This window comes from Protopterus annectens, chromosome 7.part1 (assembly GCF_019279795.1).
Source record: "Protopterus annectens isolate FY-2018-M chromosome 7.part1, PAN1.0, whole genome shotgun sequence".
In the NCBI taxonomy this organism is placed as follows: Eukaryota; Metazoa; Chordata; order Ceratodontiformes; family Protopteridae; genus Protopterus; species Protopterus annectens.
The window spans coordinates 411,952,201-411,963,206 of record NC_056740.1 but is presented as its reverse complement, the minus strand read 5'-3'; the positions used below and the strand labels follow the sequence as shown (position 1 = coordinate 411,963,206).

The following is an 11,006-nucleotide window of genomic DNA, read 5'->3' as shown; positions in this document are numbered from 1 at the left end:
GTCCCAGATGATGCAAGAGTCTGTACTTGAACAGCACCCAGACCAATCAGGAAGGTCTAACACAAACACTCAGTGAACATTCAGAAACAGTCAGGAACCAATGAACTCTGCTCCTTCTCTCACCAGGAGCAAAATATAAGCTAGCACCAATGAAGCGGTTATTATGCTTTCCAGTGATAAATAGTCTACAATAAATAATGTATATCTGTTCCTTCTCTCACCAGGAGAAAAACTGAAGCACTAATCCCAAGATGACTACTGAGAGGCAGAATGTGGGTTCTCCAATAATTGGTGGTCATGGAGTAGATATTGCAGATTGTAAAGGTAAGATGAAAAAAAATTAGTTAATACTCTAAGAGATGTATTGCACACTAAGCAGTTAGATATGAAAGATGGGGTAACTTAAGCCACTAATTTTAAAAGGGCAAGATAGATGAGAAGGGGGTAGGCACTTTGTATTTTGCCTCCACTGAATACAGTGCGATGGCCAATAAATTCAAATAGCTGAAAGGGAGTGATCTCACAAAATGACAATTATGTGATTACTCACAATAGCCAATGGCAGAAGAGAGGGAGGAGATAGCTGGTCAAATTAACATAAGGGGCAGGCAACCAAAAAGACAGTTGAGTTTAAAAACACAACAGTGTTGGGGTGGTAGGGTCAGGGAAAACTTAATTTCTATGTGACTCAAGAGAGAGACAGCTCTTCCACGTTTAAATATGCAATTTAAGGCAGAATGCAGGTCACACACAGTGCAAAATAAATAAAAACATCACAAAACAAATCACAGTATACAAAACAGAAGAAAGCAATGAAGCAATACAAAATACAAGAAAATAAAAACAAACTAACCTTTCCTGTGGCATAGTCTGGGTGAGCTTTTCTAGTAAAGCCTTAAATAGAAAGTTAAGTTACTAGTTCCTCCCTCAATTCACAGGTAATTAACCTTAATTGAACTGTTCTAGTTCCTGTGTGACTCACCAGAGACACAGCTGTGGTCTCTTTCCTAATTTAAATATGCAGTTAAATGCAGAATACAAGTACAACACTGTGTAAAGAAAATAAATTACAATATACAAAATAAAAAGACTGATACTAAATACAAGAAAACAAAAACAAACTAACCTTTCCTGTGGCATAGTCTGGGTGAGCTTTTCTAGTAAAGCCTTAAATAGAAAGTTAAGTTACTAGTTCCTCCCTCAATTCACAGGTAATTAACCTTAATTGAACTGTTCTAGTTCCTGTGTGACTCACCAGAGACACAGCTGTGGTCTCTTTCCTAATTTAAATATGCAGTTAAATGCAGAATACAAGTACAACACTGTGTAAAGAAAATAAATTACAATATACAAAATAAAAAGACTGATACTAAATACAAGAAAACAAAAACAAACTAACCTTTCCTTCACAGCAAGCTGTGGCAGAGTCTGGGTGATCATTTCCAGTAAAGTCTTCTGCTCTACTGGTAGCTGAAAGCCCCCTAAAAGTCTGCATATTCCTTGGCCTAAGCCTGAAAGGTCAGCATCCTTTGTATCCCTTTTACCTTTCATTCTTGATTTACCTGTGACTTACGGGCACGTTATGTACTGACTCACTGTAAAATATGTGCATAACATGGGTGACGTTGTACAAGGCACCGCTTTCTGTCATTAACTACAGGTTACACTCGTAATTACCATTCTTATCATAGTTTAAGTTGTAGAAACTAGTTGAGTGTGTTTAGTTTATTTAACCAGAGCTACACAATTTGCTGTTTATTTCTCATTTCATGATTATAGTTGCCATTTAACTACATGTCACAGTAATGTTATTGTATTTAGCTCTTAGGCTAATCCCTGAAAACAGAGCCTTTTCTCAGCAGGATCTATCAAGTTAGCAACTATTAAATAAAACAATATATGAAGTAAACAAGCAAATACATATATTTTCAAAAGGCATTGCCAATTCAGAATGCTGCACCATTCACAAGCATGCACTACCTTAGAAAGGCAGACACAGTGTTTCCATTCTACTCAATACAGCAGGGGTGTCCAGTCAGTGGACAGAGAGAGAAACTCTCAGAACATTTAGGTTGATTAGTAGAGCTTGACTGTCAGGCTGTAGTGTGTGTGTGTGTGTGTGTGTGTGTGTGTGTGTGTGTGTGTGTGTGTGTGTGTGTGTGTGTGCATATGTATATGTATATATGTATATATATATATATATATATATATATATATATATATATATATATATATATATCTATACTGAATCTGAAACGGCCGTGCATATTTACGAGAAAGTGCTTTTCACTGAAGAAGCACTTTCTTGTACGTATGCCTGGAGGTAGAGGGAGTTGTGGGGGAGTGACTGTTGTGGAGATCGTACTATGGTGCGGTTAAGGGAATTTTTCCCTTTTCCCCACTGTAGTGCGATCTCGGAGTGAGAATAATAAAGTAGGGAGTGCAGGGTGGGGCTTGCCCCCTGCATAAACACTTTTTTCATTTTTTTTAATGTTTTGTTTTTAACACGCTTTAACAAAAGTGCTTTTTCGGTAAAAGCATATATATATATATATATATATATATATATATATATATATATATATATATATATATATATATATATATATATATATATATATATGTGTGTGTATATATATATATATATATATATATATATATATATATATATATATATATATATATATATATATATATATATATATATATATATATATATATATATATATATATATATATATATATATATATATATATATATATATATATATATATATATATATATATATATATATATATATATATGTGTGTTTATGTATATATATATATATATATATATATATATATGTGTGTGTTTATGTATATATATATATATATATATATATATATATATATATATATATATATATATATATATATATATATACATATACATAGAGTGTCCTTTTTGAAGGCATTGTTACTACTTTTGTTTCTCAGGCTTTGACTAGTAGATTTATGAGCTCCATTGTAATAGAGGTCCATGCTTTCTGTTGCCCACCATTTCAGAGATTAGGTTTAATGAAACATTTTATTACAGAACATGCCATTTTTTTTGCATGACACTGTCTTGTAAGAGGGTACATGGTTAGTCTGTTCTGGCACTGAGTTAAGTAGTGTGGCCCAGCTCCAGAGTCCAGAATTCAAACCTGGCATCTAGTTACTTTGCTGAAGATGTTGGTTTTCAGCATTTATGCAAGTCTAACGTACACTAATGTAGGGCACTACCCCATGCTTATGTAAGTGCTGTAGACGTCTGCCCTTTCAAAACAAAGCATCTGTGGGTAATGAATGCAATATGCAAATATGTAAGTATGTAAGCCTTCATGACTGAGACTGTGGTCATTGCCTGATTCCAAAATAATCAGTTTATTTACTGTCCCAAATATTAGGTAACTATAAATTGGTAGTCCACAGCAATGTAGTCAAACGTGGCTGTTGGATGCCTCCCTTACCACCAATTGTAAAAACTACTAGATTAATTAAGCACATACTGTCCTATAGAAAGGCAGGTTCATAGGTGGGTAACACTGCACTGTGCAGCAGAGTGCATCATCGTACAAGGAATTCCATTGCATGTTGCTATCCACTGTCAACAGGAGCACTCCTTTTGTCAAAAATATGATGTTACTTATGGTATAACATTACAGCTTTATCCTTTTTACTTTTCCTCATATATAAAATATGCACACACATATATCACACACACACACACACACACACACATATATATATATACGTGTGTGTGTGTGTGTGTGTGTGTGTGTGTGTGTGTGTGTGTGTGTGTGTGTGTGTGTGTGTGTGTGTGTGTGTGTGTGTGTGTGTGTGTGTGTGTGTGTGTGTGTGTGCGCGTGTGTGTGCATAAATAAACTGAGTGGCAATAAGTTTTCTTCCTTCCTGTATTAACCATTCACTTTCTGCCATGGTCACTCCATATCCATTACTTAGGGAAGGATGCATAACTTTTCCTCTGCCTAGCAAGCTTTCTGTCCATTAAGTTATGCATATGTGTGACTACTGCAATTGTCATTATGCTGTCCACAAATTTCATTCCACACCCTTCACCAGTACTCATCTTAGACCCTACTGTGCCTGCTCCCCACTGTGATAATTCCGCATTAATCACAAACTTGTCTTTTTACTTCTTGTTATTTCAGCTCTGTAGCATTCCCCTACTTCTGTTATGGCTCCTAGGTTATTGGATATCAGTTGCACACTGGCATCAGTTGGAGTACAATGAGCAGGCCTTAGATTCTTTTCTATTGCATGTCATGGAATTTCTTTGCACAACAAAAGCACGAGAAAGTAACCTATGGGTAGCATGTACAGTGTACCCTGATGATATGTGAGACTTAATGCCCCCTTCCAACATGCATACATGAGGTATGACAGTGCAAGCTGTCCAGAGCTTTACTGCTGCTCATCTCAAAGTCTTTTAGAATCGAGTCTCTTACCTCCAGATAACCCCTTTATAATAAAATGCTTGTTATTTTTCCTTTCTAAAATTGTACGTGTGTTTATATAGATAGATAAGTTTACTATCAAAATGTGGAATGACAGTTACATGAAACTGGGATGGTCGAATGCTTCTTTTCCAGTTTCTGTAATGCTGTTCTGAAAATGTTCGAATGCACATTAGCGAATGGTAGTGCACATTCACTAATGTGAATTCGGTGTTCTGTTAAAAGATCGCACTGCAGAGGGGAATGGGAAATTTACCCTTTTCCTCACTCTAGTGTGATCTCAGAGTTGGAATATATAATTTGCAGGGTGTGTGTGGGGCACAGACCCCCACAAGGAGGAAGAATGGGGGCTTTCCCCCTTTAAGACTGTAAAAGATTGTGTTGTATATGTACAGTTTGTACTGCAGCTTCAGCACAACTTCCTGAGGGTCTGATGTCACCTGCTGACATTTCGAATTTTCGAATGCAGAGGTCGAGGTGATGATTTTTGACATTCCATAAAAGTGATATTGCTAAATTTGGAATGTCAATTCAATCAATGAATAGATTTTTTTTTTTTGCTTTCAACGTTTTGACAGTAAAACATATATATATATATATATATATATATATATATATATATATATATATATATATATATATAATTTGGGTCTATATTATCATATCGCATTCTCAGAAAAGCGAACAACAGATAATCGACCCCATGTAAGTGAAAGCTTACAACGTCAAACCATCAGAACAGCGATTATTTTTCAATGGAAAACAATCGCTGATCCGAAAAAAAAAAAAAACAGTAAAACATTACTTAATGTGGGGGCTTCACCCCCCACACCCCCCCCTACTTAAATATATCAACTCCAAGAGATCCACTTAAGCAAAAGCGCACTGCATCAAAAGTGCACTTTCACAAAAGTCGATTCAAAACAAACTGCATTAAACACTATTTTGCAGGGGGGGTCCTCCATGTAGGGGGGGAGCTTCCCCCCCTACTTAAATATATCAACTCTAAGATCCCACTACAGTGCTGAAAAGGTAAAGTAGCAAAAGCGGCCAAACAAATTCTTTCCCAGGGAAAGAATTCTCTAAAAAGCCACTTCGCTATTTTGCCTTTTCGCGCTTTACTGTTTGACAAAGACGCATTTGACAACCTGCATCTGCGACGGTGTAATAGGGAACCATATAATTTATATATATCTGTGTGTGTGTGTGTGTGTGTGTGTGTGTGTGTGTGTGTGTGTGTGTGTGTGTGTGTGTGTGTGTGTGTGTGTATGTATGCGTGTGTGTATATATATATATATATATATATATATACATATATATATACATATATGGGTCTACTTCTGTTTGTCGAAAACACACTTTTTCGACAAACAGAAGATCGAACCCACTTAAGCGAAAGTTCACTACATCGACAGTGCACTTTTGCATAAGCCTATTTACCGGAGCACATTCCCATGGGTATAAGGAAATATATCCTTTTCCCAACTGTAGTGCGATCTTGCAGTTAGAATATATTTAAGTAGGGGGGTGTGGGGGGACAGCCCCCCCACATGGTGGTCCCCCCTGCAAAATAGTGTTTAATGCAGTTTGTTTTGAATCGACTTTTGTGAAAGTGCACTTTTGATGCAGTGTGCTTTCGCTTAAGTGGGTTTCTACATTTTTTGTTTGAGATTGTGAAATTTAAATCAAGTAATGTAGACCCATATATATATATATATATATATATATATATATATATATATCTGGATCTAGGACTGTTGAACAAAAGTTCAACAGACCGAATCCAACTTACTTGAACACACTTTAACAAAAGTGTTTTACCAAAAAAGCACTTTCGTTAAAGCGCATTAAAAACAAAACATTAAAAAAAAATGAAAAAGCATTTATGCAGGGGGCAAGCCCCCCTGCAACCCCCATGTGGAGGCTGTGCCCCCCACAACCCCCTACTTTATTATTCTCACTCCGAGATCTCGCTACAGTAGGGAAAAGGGAAAAATTCCCTTAACCGCACCATAGTACGATCTCCGCAACAGTCACTCCCTCACAACTTCCTCTACCTCCTAGGGATAGAAAAATCACTTCTGACCCTAATGTTATTAGGGAGGTGTAACCAAAATAGCATGGAAAAGAAGCAAAGCCTGAGATTAGGGAAGTGAGCTGTAATCAGTTCAGAATATCTCTGCAGCTGAGAAAAGGATTCTGTACTTCAGGCAAAAGGTGAGTAAAGACAGTGGATAGACAGGTCATAATTTGGAGAAATAAAGATGGAGAACTTGGACAAGCAGTCACAAAGAAACAACACAGTAAAAAGGAAAGAAAGACAAAGATAAGGACTATCAAAGTCAGTTAAGTAACCATCATATCAGGTAGTATAATAGTTATTTTATAAAGCTAAACATATTTAAAATAAAGTAACTAGTAAAGATTATACTAACACTAGCTGCATTGATACAAGGGGGTGATTTAAAGAATCAACAGAACTAAACAGTGACTTACTGAAGACTAGTCCATGGGTGCAGTTTGGGGAAAGTTATTCCACACTAGTGCTTTAGTGGATTGTAGGCATGAACAGTCTCCTTTGTTGCTGGGCAAGAGTGCCTGCTTAGTTAATCAGCTATGGTTTTGTGTAGGACTACTGACACCATTAATTTACCATGACAGCTTGATACTATGTTGCACTACCATGATACTATGTTGCACTGTGGGTATGGATATTCTGATGCAGTGTTATGCATTGCAATGGTACATTTGAGTGTTTGTGCAGTCGGTACGCTATGGTTATGTGCAGGACTACCGACACCATGATACTATGTAGCACTGCGGGCATGGATATCCTGATGCAGTGCTATGCATTGTAATGGTACGTTGGAGTGTTGGTGCAGTTAGTACACTATGGTTCTGTACAGGACTTCTGACACCATTAATTTACCATGACAGCTTGATACTTCGTTGCACTACCATGATACTGTGTTGCACTGTGGGCATAGATATTCTGATGCAGTGTTATGCATTGTAATGGTATGTTGGAGTGTTGGTGCAGTCAGTATGCTATGGCTCTGTGAAGGATTGCCAGGACATTTAATTTCCTATGGTACTATTTTTGAATGTTGGCTTGAATAATGTTGTGGTGCATCTCTGCAGTGTTAATATCATAAATCTACTCTGGTGCTGTGTTAGGGTGTGGCCAATGTATAACCTGCTAAGTTTTGTGTTAGTATGTAGCAACATTTCATAGTGCTACACTGGCACATGTTATTGCACGGATACAACCTGTTGTGCTGGTATTTTGAAGTATTGTCATAGTGAACCTGTTTTTTGTTGTGCCAGTGGATGGGTATAGATAATCTGCTTTGGTGTTGTTTTGAGATGTTTTTATATTTAATATTTTCTGTGATTATATATTCACAATTGGGAGCTGTTAATCTACTGTGAATCTGTGCTGGACTATGAGCACAGTTAATGTACACTGATGTTGCTCTGCACCAATGATTTCATACTCACAGCCTTTGGGTCTCAAGCCGCTGTCAATCCAGCATAATTGGAGTTGATGAAATGGCTGTCTTATGCTCCTTGCTGCACCAACTACCTTTCTTTCTTTGTGCTTTAGAGATTGTGGCCCTTGGCTGAGTGTTGACATCCTCATAGAAGCACCCCTTTCTTCTTTGAGTTTGTGACTCCCTGTTCTATACTGTCAGCATAAGTTGCTATGGTAATGCACCTTTATGTTTCCATGATAGGCATTCTGCCATGTTGTCTCATGTAAAAATGAAGCAATGGATGCACAGTCCTGAAGAGAAGAAGAACAGTGGTGATACCACAAAGTGATACCGTGACAAAGCATGCCATGTGTCAAAACGCACACATGGTCATTTGTACTATGTATGTGCTGTTTTATTGTAGCTTGTGTATAGGTAACCTGTTGTGGTGTGGATTTGTCATAGCGGTATGTTTCTTATAGTTAGCAGTGATGATTGAATTTACATTTATTGTAAACATCTCCTAAATCATGAGTGTCAGTTTGGAAGAGGATGGATTATAACTTGCATGGTCTCATGGAGGCAGCAAAACTACCACATAATCTTTGATAATGAGTACATGAATGTCATATTCCTGTTCAGTAAACAGATCATTGGACTATTACCCTTAAGAGTAAGTATATAGTGCACAAATCACGCTGTGGCATGTTATCTCACTCTCAAACCAACTGATAAAAAGGTCATAAAGACCAACCATTCAGTAAAAATTGCAAGAAAAACAGCCATGCTAAAGTTTGCACTGTGTGATACCTTAAAAATCCTGTAACTGAAACCCATGGGATATATGCAAATGAACCAGTAAGGACATCAAGTGTGTCAGCAACATGGCTTCTGAATGTCCATGACTTTTTTTTACTTTTGAAGTCTTTATGGTTAAATTCTGAACAATCAATCAAGCCAAATCCCACTAGCTGTGGACCTGCACGTTTCGGCCTTTTTATTGACCTCATCAGTACAGCATAAGTGGACAGTTTGATTATGCTTCAGAAACAAAGGGTCTTTAAACCCCACTGATACCCATAAACATTAAGGTGCCTTCAATATATCCCAACTTACGTCTAAATCAAAGGGTAAAAAGGTCACACAGACAAACCATTCCATAAAAACAAAGGGTTAAAAGGTCACATAGGCAAACCGTTCCTTAAAACTGCAAGAAAAACCCAGCCAAGCTAGAGTTTTCACTGTGTGATACCTTAAACCTCCTGTAATGGAGGCACATGGGATATTTGCAAATGACCCATTAGGTCCTCATTGCAGGAGGTTTGAGGTATCACACAGTGAAAATGCTAGGCTGGCTGGGTTTTTCTTGCAGTTTTACCGAATGTGATCTGAATCACCTAACACCTGCAGTAAGCCACATTTCTGTTATGTAACTGACGTATCTGCTGTACCTATCAGTGACTGCAAGTTATAGAATGACACTGCTAGGTCTGGGGTTCGATATGATTTCTGATTACTTGCTGTTTGAGCTTGTGTGCTTCATTCATCTCCTTGTACATCTTTCCTGAATGTTTTGGTTACCTTTGACTTCTCAAAGTGGGGCTAGGTTAAGTACCCAAAACCTGCATGGGCAAGCTGCACTCTCAAGCTTACTGAATGAAGTCCAGTTTCCATTAGAGCAATGCCCCCTTCCTTCAAAGTGCAGTGAATATAGAGATGACTGTATGAAGAACAGAGTTTCAGTGAGTTGAGCCCTCCTGGGTGTAGGAAATAAAATTTGAAATTTTTAAAAAATATAATTCTTTCATTGCAAACCACATCTGTGCAACTAGCAATAATGATCCCTTAACAAGGACATGCTTGCAGGCTGACCTATATAAACTGTGCATCTATTTTTAGTTTTACTTGTTTGTTAACCAAGTAAATCCACTCAGCACACGTCTTTCCATGCATGATACAGAAGCAGTGGTTTATTAAGTGGCTTGTTCATAGTAAGATAGTAGGCAAATGGAGGCTGTGGGGGGGGGGGTTAACCCTGGCATTACAGATTGAAGCTCATTAGCAGCTAATTGTCCTATTCTTCTGCAATAGCCATCAACTGCTTTCTTAAGTTCATGGTCAGAAAAGATCCACAGATATCAGACAGCTCAGGTTCACTATAGCAAATGATTAAATAAATAAAATAAAAAAATAGCACTCAACAATAAATCTTGTCTCATCCTCTTCCCTAAAAGGAAATCAGCCCAACAAAATTGATTGCACTGGGATGTCTTAGATCGATATACAATGAGAAAAAAATAATTTTTTGCTACTAGTCCTGGAACACTTAGAGCCTGTTCTGTGGTGTGAACAACACAGACATACAAACTGAACAATTCTGTACTGAACATACTGTCTCAGCTCATAAGTACAGAAAACTGCCCTTTAGTAGAAGCAATTCTCTCCTTATTAAAGAAATCTATCATAAGGAAAAGTGTAGGGAGTGATTTAACATTTTACAAATGGCTGTTTTTCTTGCTTTCTATAAATGCATTACTGGAAGCGTGTGGCCTTTTGACTCACGCCTCTCCCCTCTTGCTTCTGATTAAGAACCTGGAATTCTGTCAAGACCGCCAACCCCTCCAGCTTACTACAGAGTTTAGATGCTATTGTACATGTAGCAGTGTGACAGGACTTTTGTTTGTCAGACAAATTTCTGGCTGCAGAAAGGAAAGATTCCAGCAACCCACTAAACACAGCTAAGGGAGGATGTACATGAAGCATTTGCATAAAACTGACAGGAGCAGCATCTGGAAAAAGGAGGCCTTCCAAGTATGCAGAAGCTATGTTTGTACTTTGAAGCAAAAACAGACAGAACAGCACACTATGTGCTATAAGTGATTTTTTTTTCTTTTCTTAAGATTAAAGACTGCAGAACTTGTATGGATACATTTGAACTGTTCCCTGAACTCATGATGACTTCTTAAAACAATTCACATTCACACAATTTGTTTTGTATTAAAAATATACTTACTGTATTTATGCATGT

The 11,006-nt window shown here is 37.3% G+C and overlaps 1 long non-coding RNA gene across 1 annotated transcript in view; it reads left to right on the top strand.

The window, feature by feature from the left end:
* The first annotated feature begins 227 nt into the window (after positions 1–227).
* LOC122807542 overlaps positions 228–11,006 on the top strand; it is a 26,462-nt gene continuing 15,683 nt past the window's right edge. The window contains exon 1 of the long non-coding RNA XR_006365698.1: positions 228–324. This is a non-coding gene — a long non-coding RNA (uncharacterized LOC122807542). The remainder of the gene's footprint in view (positions 325–11,006) is intronic.